The sequence below is a fragment of the Struthio camelus genome, chromosome 11, assembly GCF_040807025.1.
Source record: "Struthio camelus isolate bStrCam1 chromosome 11, bStrCam1.hap1, whole genome shotgun sequence".
NCBI lineage: Eukaryota > Metazoa > Chordata > Aves > Struthioniformes > Struthionidae > Struthio > Struthio camelus.
This window is the reverse complement of record NC_090952.1, coordinates 6938969-6948042: the sequence shown is the minus strand read 5'-3', so window position 1 is coordinate 6948042 and position 9074 is coordinate 6938969. Positions and strand designations below refer to the sequence as shown.

General features: G+C 40.3%; 1 long non-coding RNA gene across 3 annotated transcripts in view; it reads left to right on the top strand.

The window, feature by feature from the left end:
• The first annotated feature begins 71 nt into the window (after positions 1–71).
• Positions 72–9074, top strand: part of LOC138068698 (uncharacterized) — a 152128-nt gene continuing 143125 nt past the window's right edge. For 2 of the 3 annotated variants that reach the window (XR_011143369.1, XR_011143368.1), the window contains exons 1-3: positions 72–345; positions 879–1031; positions 1335–1396. This is a non-coding gene — a long non-coding RNA (uncharacterized lncRNA). The remainder of the gene's footprint in view (positions 346–878; positions 1032–1334; positions 1397–9074) is intronic. The other variant, XR_011143370.1, reaches the window with a different exon arrangement.

Sequence of the window (9074 nt, the reverse complement as noted above, 5' to 3'; positions counted from 1 at the left end):
GCGGGGCAGGGCGGGGCGGGGCGGGGGCTGCGGCCGGCCCCGCTGAGAGGGCCCCTTCCCGCCGCGCCCCTCCCCCCGGCGGGCCGGCGCGCGGGCCGCTGCGCTGTGGCGCCCGTCAGGCACCGGCGCAGCTCACGGGCCTCTCGACCTCGCCCCCTCTCCAGGTGCATCCCCAGGGGCTCAGTCAATAAAACCCCACGGGGAACACCTTCCCCTCGGTTTTGGCTGCCCGCTGGCTTAGCGGCGCTCGTCTGGGGGGCAGGGTTGGAGGCAGAGAGCAGCTGCTTGGTGGCCAAAACGAAGGTGGGGAAAGGGGTGATTTTAACCCGCGAGGTTGGCGGCCTGGTGAGTTGTCCCAAGTGTGAAGTGGGTTTCTGGAGCGTGGTTTCCTGGAAACCGAGCTCAGTCCTGTGGGGGTTAACGGGGTGTTGAGGAGGAAGAAAATCCACGTGGGGCTGAGAGGAATCAGAAGTTAGGGGAGGGGAAAAAAAATCTAAGAATAGTTGAGGGCAATGAAATGCCATGCACAGGTGTAAATGATTGGTAAGGTAAGTTTAAGCATGTGTTAAGTCACCTACTGCAAAGCAAACGTGAGCCAAAAAGGTCACGGTGGATTTAGTATTGAGACAAGACCTAGAAATAAAATTGTGAGAGGAAAAAAAATTGGTGTCAGTTTAGGCACCATATAGTGGCATGCTGGATCTGGTATCTGGCTCACGGAGGTCAAATCTGAATTCCTGTTCCACAGCTACTGAAAGGAAGGAAGCTCACTTTCCTACATCTTCTCTTACCCCAAAAAAGAGCAAGAACGGGTCTCCATGCTTGTTCACTGTTGTCGGGAAAAGACTCCCTCATAAATCATCTTTGCTCTTTTTCAGGACTTTCTAGGCAACAGCAAAATGCAGCTGACCCAGTTGCAAAAACTTTTGCTGCTGGCAGCAGGGTTCTGAAAGCAAAATTGTACGAGCTACAGTTTATCAGTGTCACGCACTATTACTTCACCACGTTATCCATCTTACGTGGAAGTACAGGTAAACCACATTCTAATGACTTGAGATAAAAACGTAACTGAGGGAGAAAAGATATTTTCAACATGAAATTTAGATATATGTTATTATGTTCTGAAATTTAGATAATGTTCTCCCCTTTTTGTCAAAGTTAAGTTTTTTAAGTGTGAACATTTATAGTGGATAAATTGTGGAGAAAGTACGTGTGGGACAGAGCATATCGCACTGTCGTTGGCCAAATATTAGATGCCCTGCTTAGAGGCAGAAGTCAAAAAAGTGAAAATAATGTCATTAATTGAGATTCTAATATTTTTTGCTCATTTTTAGTTACGTGTATGATCGCCATTCATAATCTGCAGAAAGTAAGTCCTGAAATCACTGAAATAAAGGTGCGTATGAGGTTATAGATAAGATGCTGGCTGGCCTTTATTTTATTCTCAGTGAAGTTCAGGATGTCTGCTTTAGCTCCTCTGAAAGTCAGAAAGATATAACTGTGTTAGTCATCACTCAGAACACCTTTAAGAAATGGGAGGTCTGAGGCAGTGCAATGACATTACAGATTTTAGTATTTAGTTGAGATTGTCTTCGTTCTTGGCAACTTTGGTGGAATGTCCATGAGAAAGGTAATGATATTTAAAATATAACTGCAGGAGATATAACCTGCTGCCCTTTTGGCCAGCATTCCCTTTGAAAAGGAACTAAACACAGCTCAGAGTCAAGGCTGTCTGTGAGCAGTTGCTGAGCAGAAGAAAGTCAATCCTGGAAGCATTTCACAGCAGTCGGTGGAACAGTTTTAAAATGCTGTTCTTAATGATGAAAACGGTTTCCAGCACTGTACTTGCAGAATGCTAATTGAATTAGTGGAAAGTTAATTGCTTTCTCTTGTTCACAATGCCACAACACTTTTGATTTTGTCAAGGCTTTGAATGAGTTTTTTTTCCCACTGATTTTGTAAATATTGCAGTAGTGTTTCTATTTCTTGCAGTGGTGTTTCTGTTTCTTAGATTATTTTAAACTGACGAAAGCAGAGTTTTCACAAGTGCTTCCTTACTCAAAGGAATAATTTCAATAGAGGGCTACAAGTTAGGGTTTCTTAAATAATTGGACGAAGCTTTGTTTGTAAAGATACTTGGTATCTTTTTCTGTGTTTAGCAAACTGTCAGTTTCTGTGCTTCTTAACCATCACTATCATTTCATCTGCTGTGGCTTTGCAATACTTCCTTTAATGGAGTTGTGAGTACATCAGTAGCAAAGGTTACTTTGCTTTCAAAGAGCCATGTTGATTCTGACTTGTAACGGCTTCTCTGTAAGCTTATAAATTGAGAGGTACTGGCCATATGTGCTAAAGCGTGTGTAGTTGTTCTTTGTGTGTTTGGGCTTGTACGAGATCGACGTGAAAATGATGGTGATTCCATTGATATAACGTACTTGGCTTTCATAATAATTTTCCATAGGATATCTCACTGCCGAAACTAAGCTGTTCTGAGATGATGGATGTCTGATAGCTTAATAACCAGACAAAAGTCCCATGTCGTCCAAAATGAAGTCCAACAGCCATAAGTGCTGTTCAACGTAATCATAAATGATTGGGAAAGAAGGGTGACAAAGTTTGTCACTGAGATGTTCCACTGTCACATGGCACAACTGCCTCCATGCTGAACAGAGCTAGGGAGGGTAAGGGGGTTAACCCTCTTTCCCCCTGTCTGAGAAGTTTATGCGTATTGTTCTACGTAATACTAAGGTACAATAGAGAGAAAGGTAAATAATGGGACCAGACTAATACCTCAGGTAGCTAAGGAGCAGTCTGAAGCCTGATAATATGAATAAATGAGAGCAGAAGAGGAAACTATGTAAGAGTTGTAGTCTCAAGTTTCACATGGTCACTAAACTGCACCCCACTGGCACGATTCAGCTTTCGCTTAGGTGAGTATTTCTGCATTGACTTAGGATATGGATCAAACCCTTTAAGAATGTTTGTGCTAGTTTTTTTAGAGGGCTTAGCACCCCCGCTTGGAGGCTGCGAAACAAAACCTGGTTCCTGTCTCGGTCTTGCGTGCATTCAGTTTTGTTAAAAAGCAAAAAACTGTTAAGAAACTTAGAGGAATGAAACAACGCAAGAGACGAGCAGTGCTGGAGAGACAAGTACTTTCAGTGAAATAAAGAAACCATGTACTTGTCTTCAAGCATTTAGACTTTAATATTAGGCAGGACACAATGACAGATGCAAGTGGTAAGAAAAGGTGTGTGGAGACCAGTGAGAGTTATAGCAGCAGTATCATGTGTGTTTAACGGAAAAGCACCAATTTTAATGCAATTTGTGTTCTATTTTAATACAAAGTTGATATTATGTACATGTAAATAGACAAAAGTGAGCATCTGGTGGAATTAAGGCATGGATTCAGTTAGGCACTTAAGCAGGTGATAAAATACTTGGCTGAATCGAAGCCTAAAATGAGGAGGTGTGGAGTCTTGGCATAATATACTGTGTGACCTCTTTATTATGAGCATCTGAGGTATTAGGTAACTAAAAAGTCTCCTTAATTGAAAAAGATATCCTGCTATACTAGCTTTGTGTTATTTAACTACTTGCGCTTCGTAATTAATAGATTAAAGTCAAAGTTAAGTTGAAATTTCAGAAGATTCTCCCCCTTTTTGGGGGTACCAGTAGCTTCCCTTACAAGCAGGAATTATAACTGTCTGGATAAAAAAGTGGATGAGTTTAGAAAGACATCTTTCGTAATCCGTATATGCATTGGGAGGATGCCTGCTTAGTATTAAGTTTCAGACAATACTGTAGAGCATGTTTTCAGTGGGATTATCAAGCATTGTGTCCTTACAGGAAAAAATATTTAGATGCCTCATTTTCATAGTTTTTTTAGGATGACGTTTCATAGATGAAACAATTCTGTCATAATAAGTGAATGGTTTGTGGACAGATGATGGTCCCTGGCAATGTTTGTCCACCCAAATAACTTTCTTATTCAGAAGAAGAAGTATTCTTGTATACAGCATGAAACATGAAAAGACTGTGCAGAAAAGGTAGGAATTAAAATTAAAACAAAGCTTAGTATTAAATAAAAGCATTATTGAGAGAACACGGAAAGTGAATGCTAATGTGGGCCCAAGAGATACCGAGTCTTCTTCCAGCGTATTTTTTTCACTTTCTTCCATACAAATCTCCATCACGCAATCACTCTTCAGAAGGAAGAACGTACAATAATAGATCACATGTTAAATGAAGGCTGTCATAGTTCACTCATTTCAGACTTGTGTGCTTCCGCAAGGGAAGACCTTGTTGGATAATAGGAGTATACTCTTTAAGTTTGGAGAGCATCTTTCAAGTCCGATGGATGAACCATCATGTTTCTTGATCAACATTGTCCCCAGGAGCAGGGGAAAAGATGGAGATTCAGAATTTCAGAACCCCATGGAGATAGAAATGTCTGGTTTTGATACAGTAGAAATGTTCTTTTCCAAAAACAGTGAGCAGAATAATCATTATTGTATCTCACACGTAAGATACCCCTGTTCCAGTCACTTAGTGCAAGCTGAGATTGAAATTATTATTTTTTTGAGAATGTGGAGTGCGGATTGCTGGGAGATTTTTTTTTTTTTTTTTTTACCTGGTTAACTTGTTTCTTTAGTCCTTAATGTGAAAAGTTCTGGAGGCACTGAAATAGACTTGTAGAAGAGATCAAGTGGTAGAATGTGGTGATCAGTAATGAGGTGGTTTTCAATACAAATGATTTACATTGATGTAGTCCCCATTGTGTGATATAAGCCTCGTTGCTTGATGTAAAAAGAGCAGTTTTTGTAAGTATTGTTTCTTTCCATTTATGTAATGTATGAGCTATTTTGGAGAATTACCTAGGTCGGAATCAAGATTAACTTGACACAGGAGCAAGATAATGTGATAATATCAGATCATCTGTGTTTAAGCTTCATAGTGTTTTGGTGAACCACCACTTTTTTTCAGTACTACTTTCAAACGTGTTCCAGCTAAGCTGTTTTCTTGGCTAGTCTGCATGTGCTGGGCTATCAGCTGATTTCCTAACTGATTTTTGCACTTTATGCTCTACAGATAGAGGAAGGTGCAATAAATTGTCCTATCCAAGCATGGAATTCATGTTATATTTGAAGAATTTCCCATTGGCAGTAACACTGTAGTGGAATGCATACAGAGCTGCATGAAGACAAAACTTGAAAGTAGTCTGCAAATGCATTAAATACAGCAACGGCAGTTTAGCCCTGCTCTAGCCGTCCTTTGGTAGTATGAGGGCCTGGATAGGATTTCCAGATGGGATTGAGCTGTGTGTTGTGTGTTCTGTGTGGATGATGAACTAGACGTCAAGAGGACTGAGATCAGGGACTCTGTCCAAGTGAAAATGCCAAACAGGCAGAGGCTTTAAAAGCCAAACTGGATAATGTAGGATAGTGTCCCATTATCAGAGAGTGTTGATATTGATGTAAGTTGTTGTGTTGATAACAAAGCTTGGTTCTCTTACATGCTGAATTTTGATTCATAGAAAATGACTGCAAGTATGTTTTTGTGACCTTGTCATTAGAAACTCATAGCATTTTTTCCAGCAACCTTTAAAAATAGGTTTTAACGACGTGATAGCTCATATCACTTTGCAGAGGTTTACCTTTTTTTTTTGATTGTCAGTTTTGAACCTTGGCACAGAAGCATATAGATTCTGTGAATTTTGCTGATGCAAGTCACAGGAATTTTGAGTTTTCAGGTGGTGAAAGGCTGACCCCAAACTTCTGAATTGATAAAGTAATACTTGAGTTGATGAACTTATTCTGCAATACTGTGCAGCTCTGCCCAGATCTAAAATCAGATGGAAAGCAGCTCTTCAGAGAAGGACCTGGGGATCCTGGTGAACAACAGGTTGACCATGAGCCAGCAGCATGCCCTTATGTCAAAGAAGGCAAATGGTATCCTGGGCTGCATTAGGAAGAGCATTGCCAGCAGGTAGAGGGAGGTGATTCTTCCCCTCTACTCAGCCCTCGTGAGGCCCCACCTGGAGTACTGTGTCCAATTCTGGGCTCCGCAGTACAAGAGAGACATGGAGCTGTTGGAGCAAGTCCAGTGAAGGGCCACTAAGATGATTAAGGGACTGGAGCATCTCTCCTATGAGAAAAGGCTGAGAGAGCTTGGGACTATTTAGCTTGGAGAAGAGAAAACTGAGGGGGGGGGATCTTAACCTGTGCCTATAAATATCTAAAGGGAGGGTGGATGTAAAGAGAACAGAGCCAAACTCTTGTCGGTGGTACCCAGTGACAAGAGGAGGGGCAGCAGGCACAACCTGAAACACAGGAAGTTCTGCTTGAACATGAGGAAAAACTTCTTCACTGTGAGGATGACTGAGCACTGGAATGGGTTGCCCAGAGAGGTTGTGGAGTCTCCATCCTTGGAGATGTTCAAAAGCCATCTGGACACATTCATGGGCAATGTGTTCTAGGTGACCCTGCCTGAGCAAGAGGGTTGGACTAGATCATCTCTAAAGGTCCCTTCCAACCTCAACCATTCTGTGATTCTGTGATCAGAATGACTAAAGACGTTTTCATAAAGGAGTTGCAAAATACTGCAGAAGTATTTTCCCACTAATATGAGCTGTTTCCTAGGTCTAGAAATGACACTGTTTGAAGTTACTCCATGAAAAATAGATGCAGATTTAGTGGGGAGAAAGGGGAGAAACCTTAAGCAGCTGGACTCTTCCCATTAATGCCCTCTGATATATAATGAAATTGGGGGCTCCTGCGTGTCTGCATCATTCTCATTCAGACTGGAATTGTGACAAACACTGAAAACTCAAGTGTGTTTTGTGAGGCGTTTGTTTTGGTCCTTCTCATCCACATTATGTTCTTGTTCCATCTTACTTCAGCCACATGTTAAGATGGAGCAATTGCAGTTGGTGTTATTTTAGTTACTGTAACCAACTTTGTTGGGTGCTACAGTGTTTGGCTTTCAGAGCTGCAGCTACCAGATGGCGGTACGTTGAATGCATGCTTCTGAAATCCTGCATGTTTTTGCCGATGTCTTGAAGCAGAAATGTGTCTCATTTGGTGAAAGCTGCACTTGCTACCTGAAGAGCAGAAATGATAAGGGTTTCAGAGAAGAATCTTGGGGCCTGTAGAGAACAACTATGTGAAATGTTGAGATTTCTACTGGTTTGCTCTTCTATATCCTGTCTCTATATGAGGCAATGTTTTACCCATAGGCAATGCTTTAAGTTTTAACTGATTTTAGATTTTTCATTTTATTTGCTCCACTTGTGATATTTGGGACTCTACGGAGGTTATAAGGCCCTAGGGAGTTTCAGTTAATGGATCAAAGTATTAAGTTAATAGGAGTTGACAGACATTTCAAACATTTTTAATTGTGCAAGAGAATCAACAGCAAATATGGATTTTGGATCCATATTCACAACTTGATCATCTAGCGGTCAGCCTTCTGTTCAGCCATTCGCCTGTGATAGTGTTTTTCATTCTCAAATTATAGAATCTTTACCCAAAATGAATGATGACATATGCTACAAATAATTTCAATAGAATCTTCAGGGATTAGGGCACATGGAATAAGCAAAATCTAGACTTCAATGTAAATGTTATTTTCTTTTTAAAATAATGTCTGTCAACAGTGTTAGTTACCATGTAATCACAGATTGTTTGGTTATACCTGAGGCTTACGTTGATCTTTTTAGAAATAACCCCCAAAATGTTAGCATTGCCTACTAGTTTCCTCTTTGATAACAAAAAGCGTGACTTCAGAATGGAAACTGTAGCCAATGTACAGGTGATCCTCTATAACATTGTGGAATTTATTGCAAGAGAGAGATACTGTTAATTTTTGTGGGTTTGGTTTTTGCATTTAGCAGGATTTTTTCCCCCGTCTAGGAGTATCTGATGTTTCACTGCAAATTCAAGGTCTTTGTTTAGAAATAGGTATGGGTAACTCGTTAGGCAAATTCGGACATGTTCGTTTGTTGAATTAAGGTAAGCTAAGGACGATATGAGAGGTTTAATGAGATTAGTGTTATGATACACGTATTTTTAAATGTCTGGGAAGATTTGCGTTGTGCAAGAATATACAGATGTGTGCTTCTTGTACTGAAAACGTCTAACGTGGAATTAGATCCAATTTTCAAAATTAATCTTTGTCTCAAGAGATTCACAAGCTTTCTAACCTAGGGTTTTGATTTGGCCTATATTGCTACTACTAGCAGTCAAATCGGGGCTTAAATTCTGCTCTCTTCTCCAGAAATTACCATTTCAAAAATATCTAATAATAGAGTCCTTTCTAATTTCTAGTCTACGCTACTGTAATTACTCTCTTTCCTTTTCTCCCACAGATCAATATTTAGAAGTTAATTAATGAAACCAAATCACTGTGGTGCTACATTGAGTCTCAGCATGAACAGTGTGTGGAAAAATCTTACTTCTTGATTAAGTATTTTTAGATAGTGGGACTGTGAAAGGCAGTTGTTCCCAAAGCTTTGGCAGCTCTACAGTGTTCTCATAAGAATAAAGATGACTCAAAGAAATGTCAGAAGGGATTTGCTGGCTGTTAGAATTAGACAGTTGTGCATTGCAGAATTTTCTTTTGATATCAGCATGGTGTTAAAGTGGCTCACTACTTTGCAAGCTCATAATAACCAATCAAACAGCTGAATTTAAACATTGCGATTTGCAGTTTGATGGTTTTCTGTTTACATGAAGTGAAAAAGACAGGAAACACAGCGAGCTTGGGGAAAATACCCACTGGGTGAGAAGGATCGTGTTTGATTTATTATTATTTTAATTGCCTTATGGTGCTAAGGGAGCATCTAATTAAAGTCCCTGGAGAAATCTTCAAAGGAGGAAAGATAAATACTGGAAAATGTTATTTATAGCCTTCAGTGTTTCTTTTCAGCCACATAAATGCACAAATTAAAAATAGGAGGTTAGATCATGTCTTCTGAAGGTTTTCCTCTACATATGCAATATGGAAGAGTCAAACCAGAGCTTTAAATAGCTCCCTAGAAAAGTAATAGCAGTATAGGGACTTCTTAATGTTGCCTC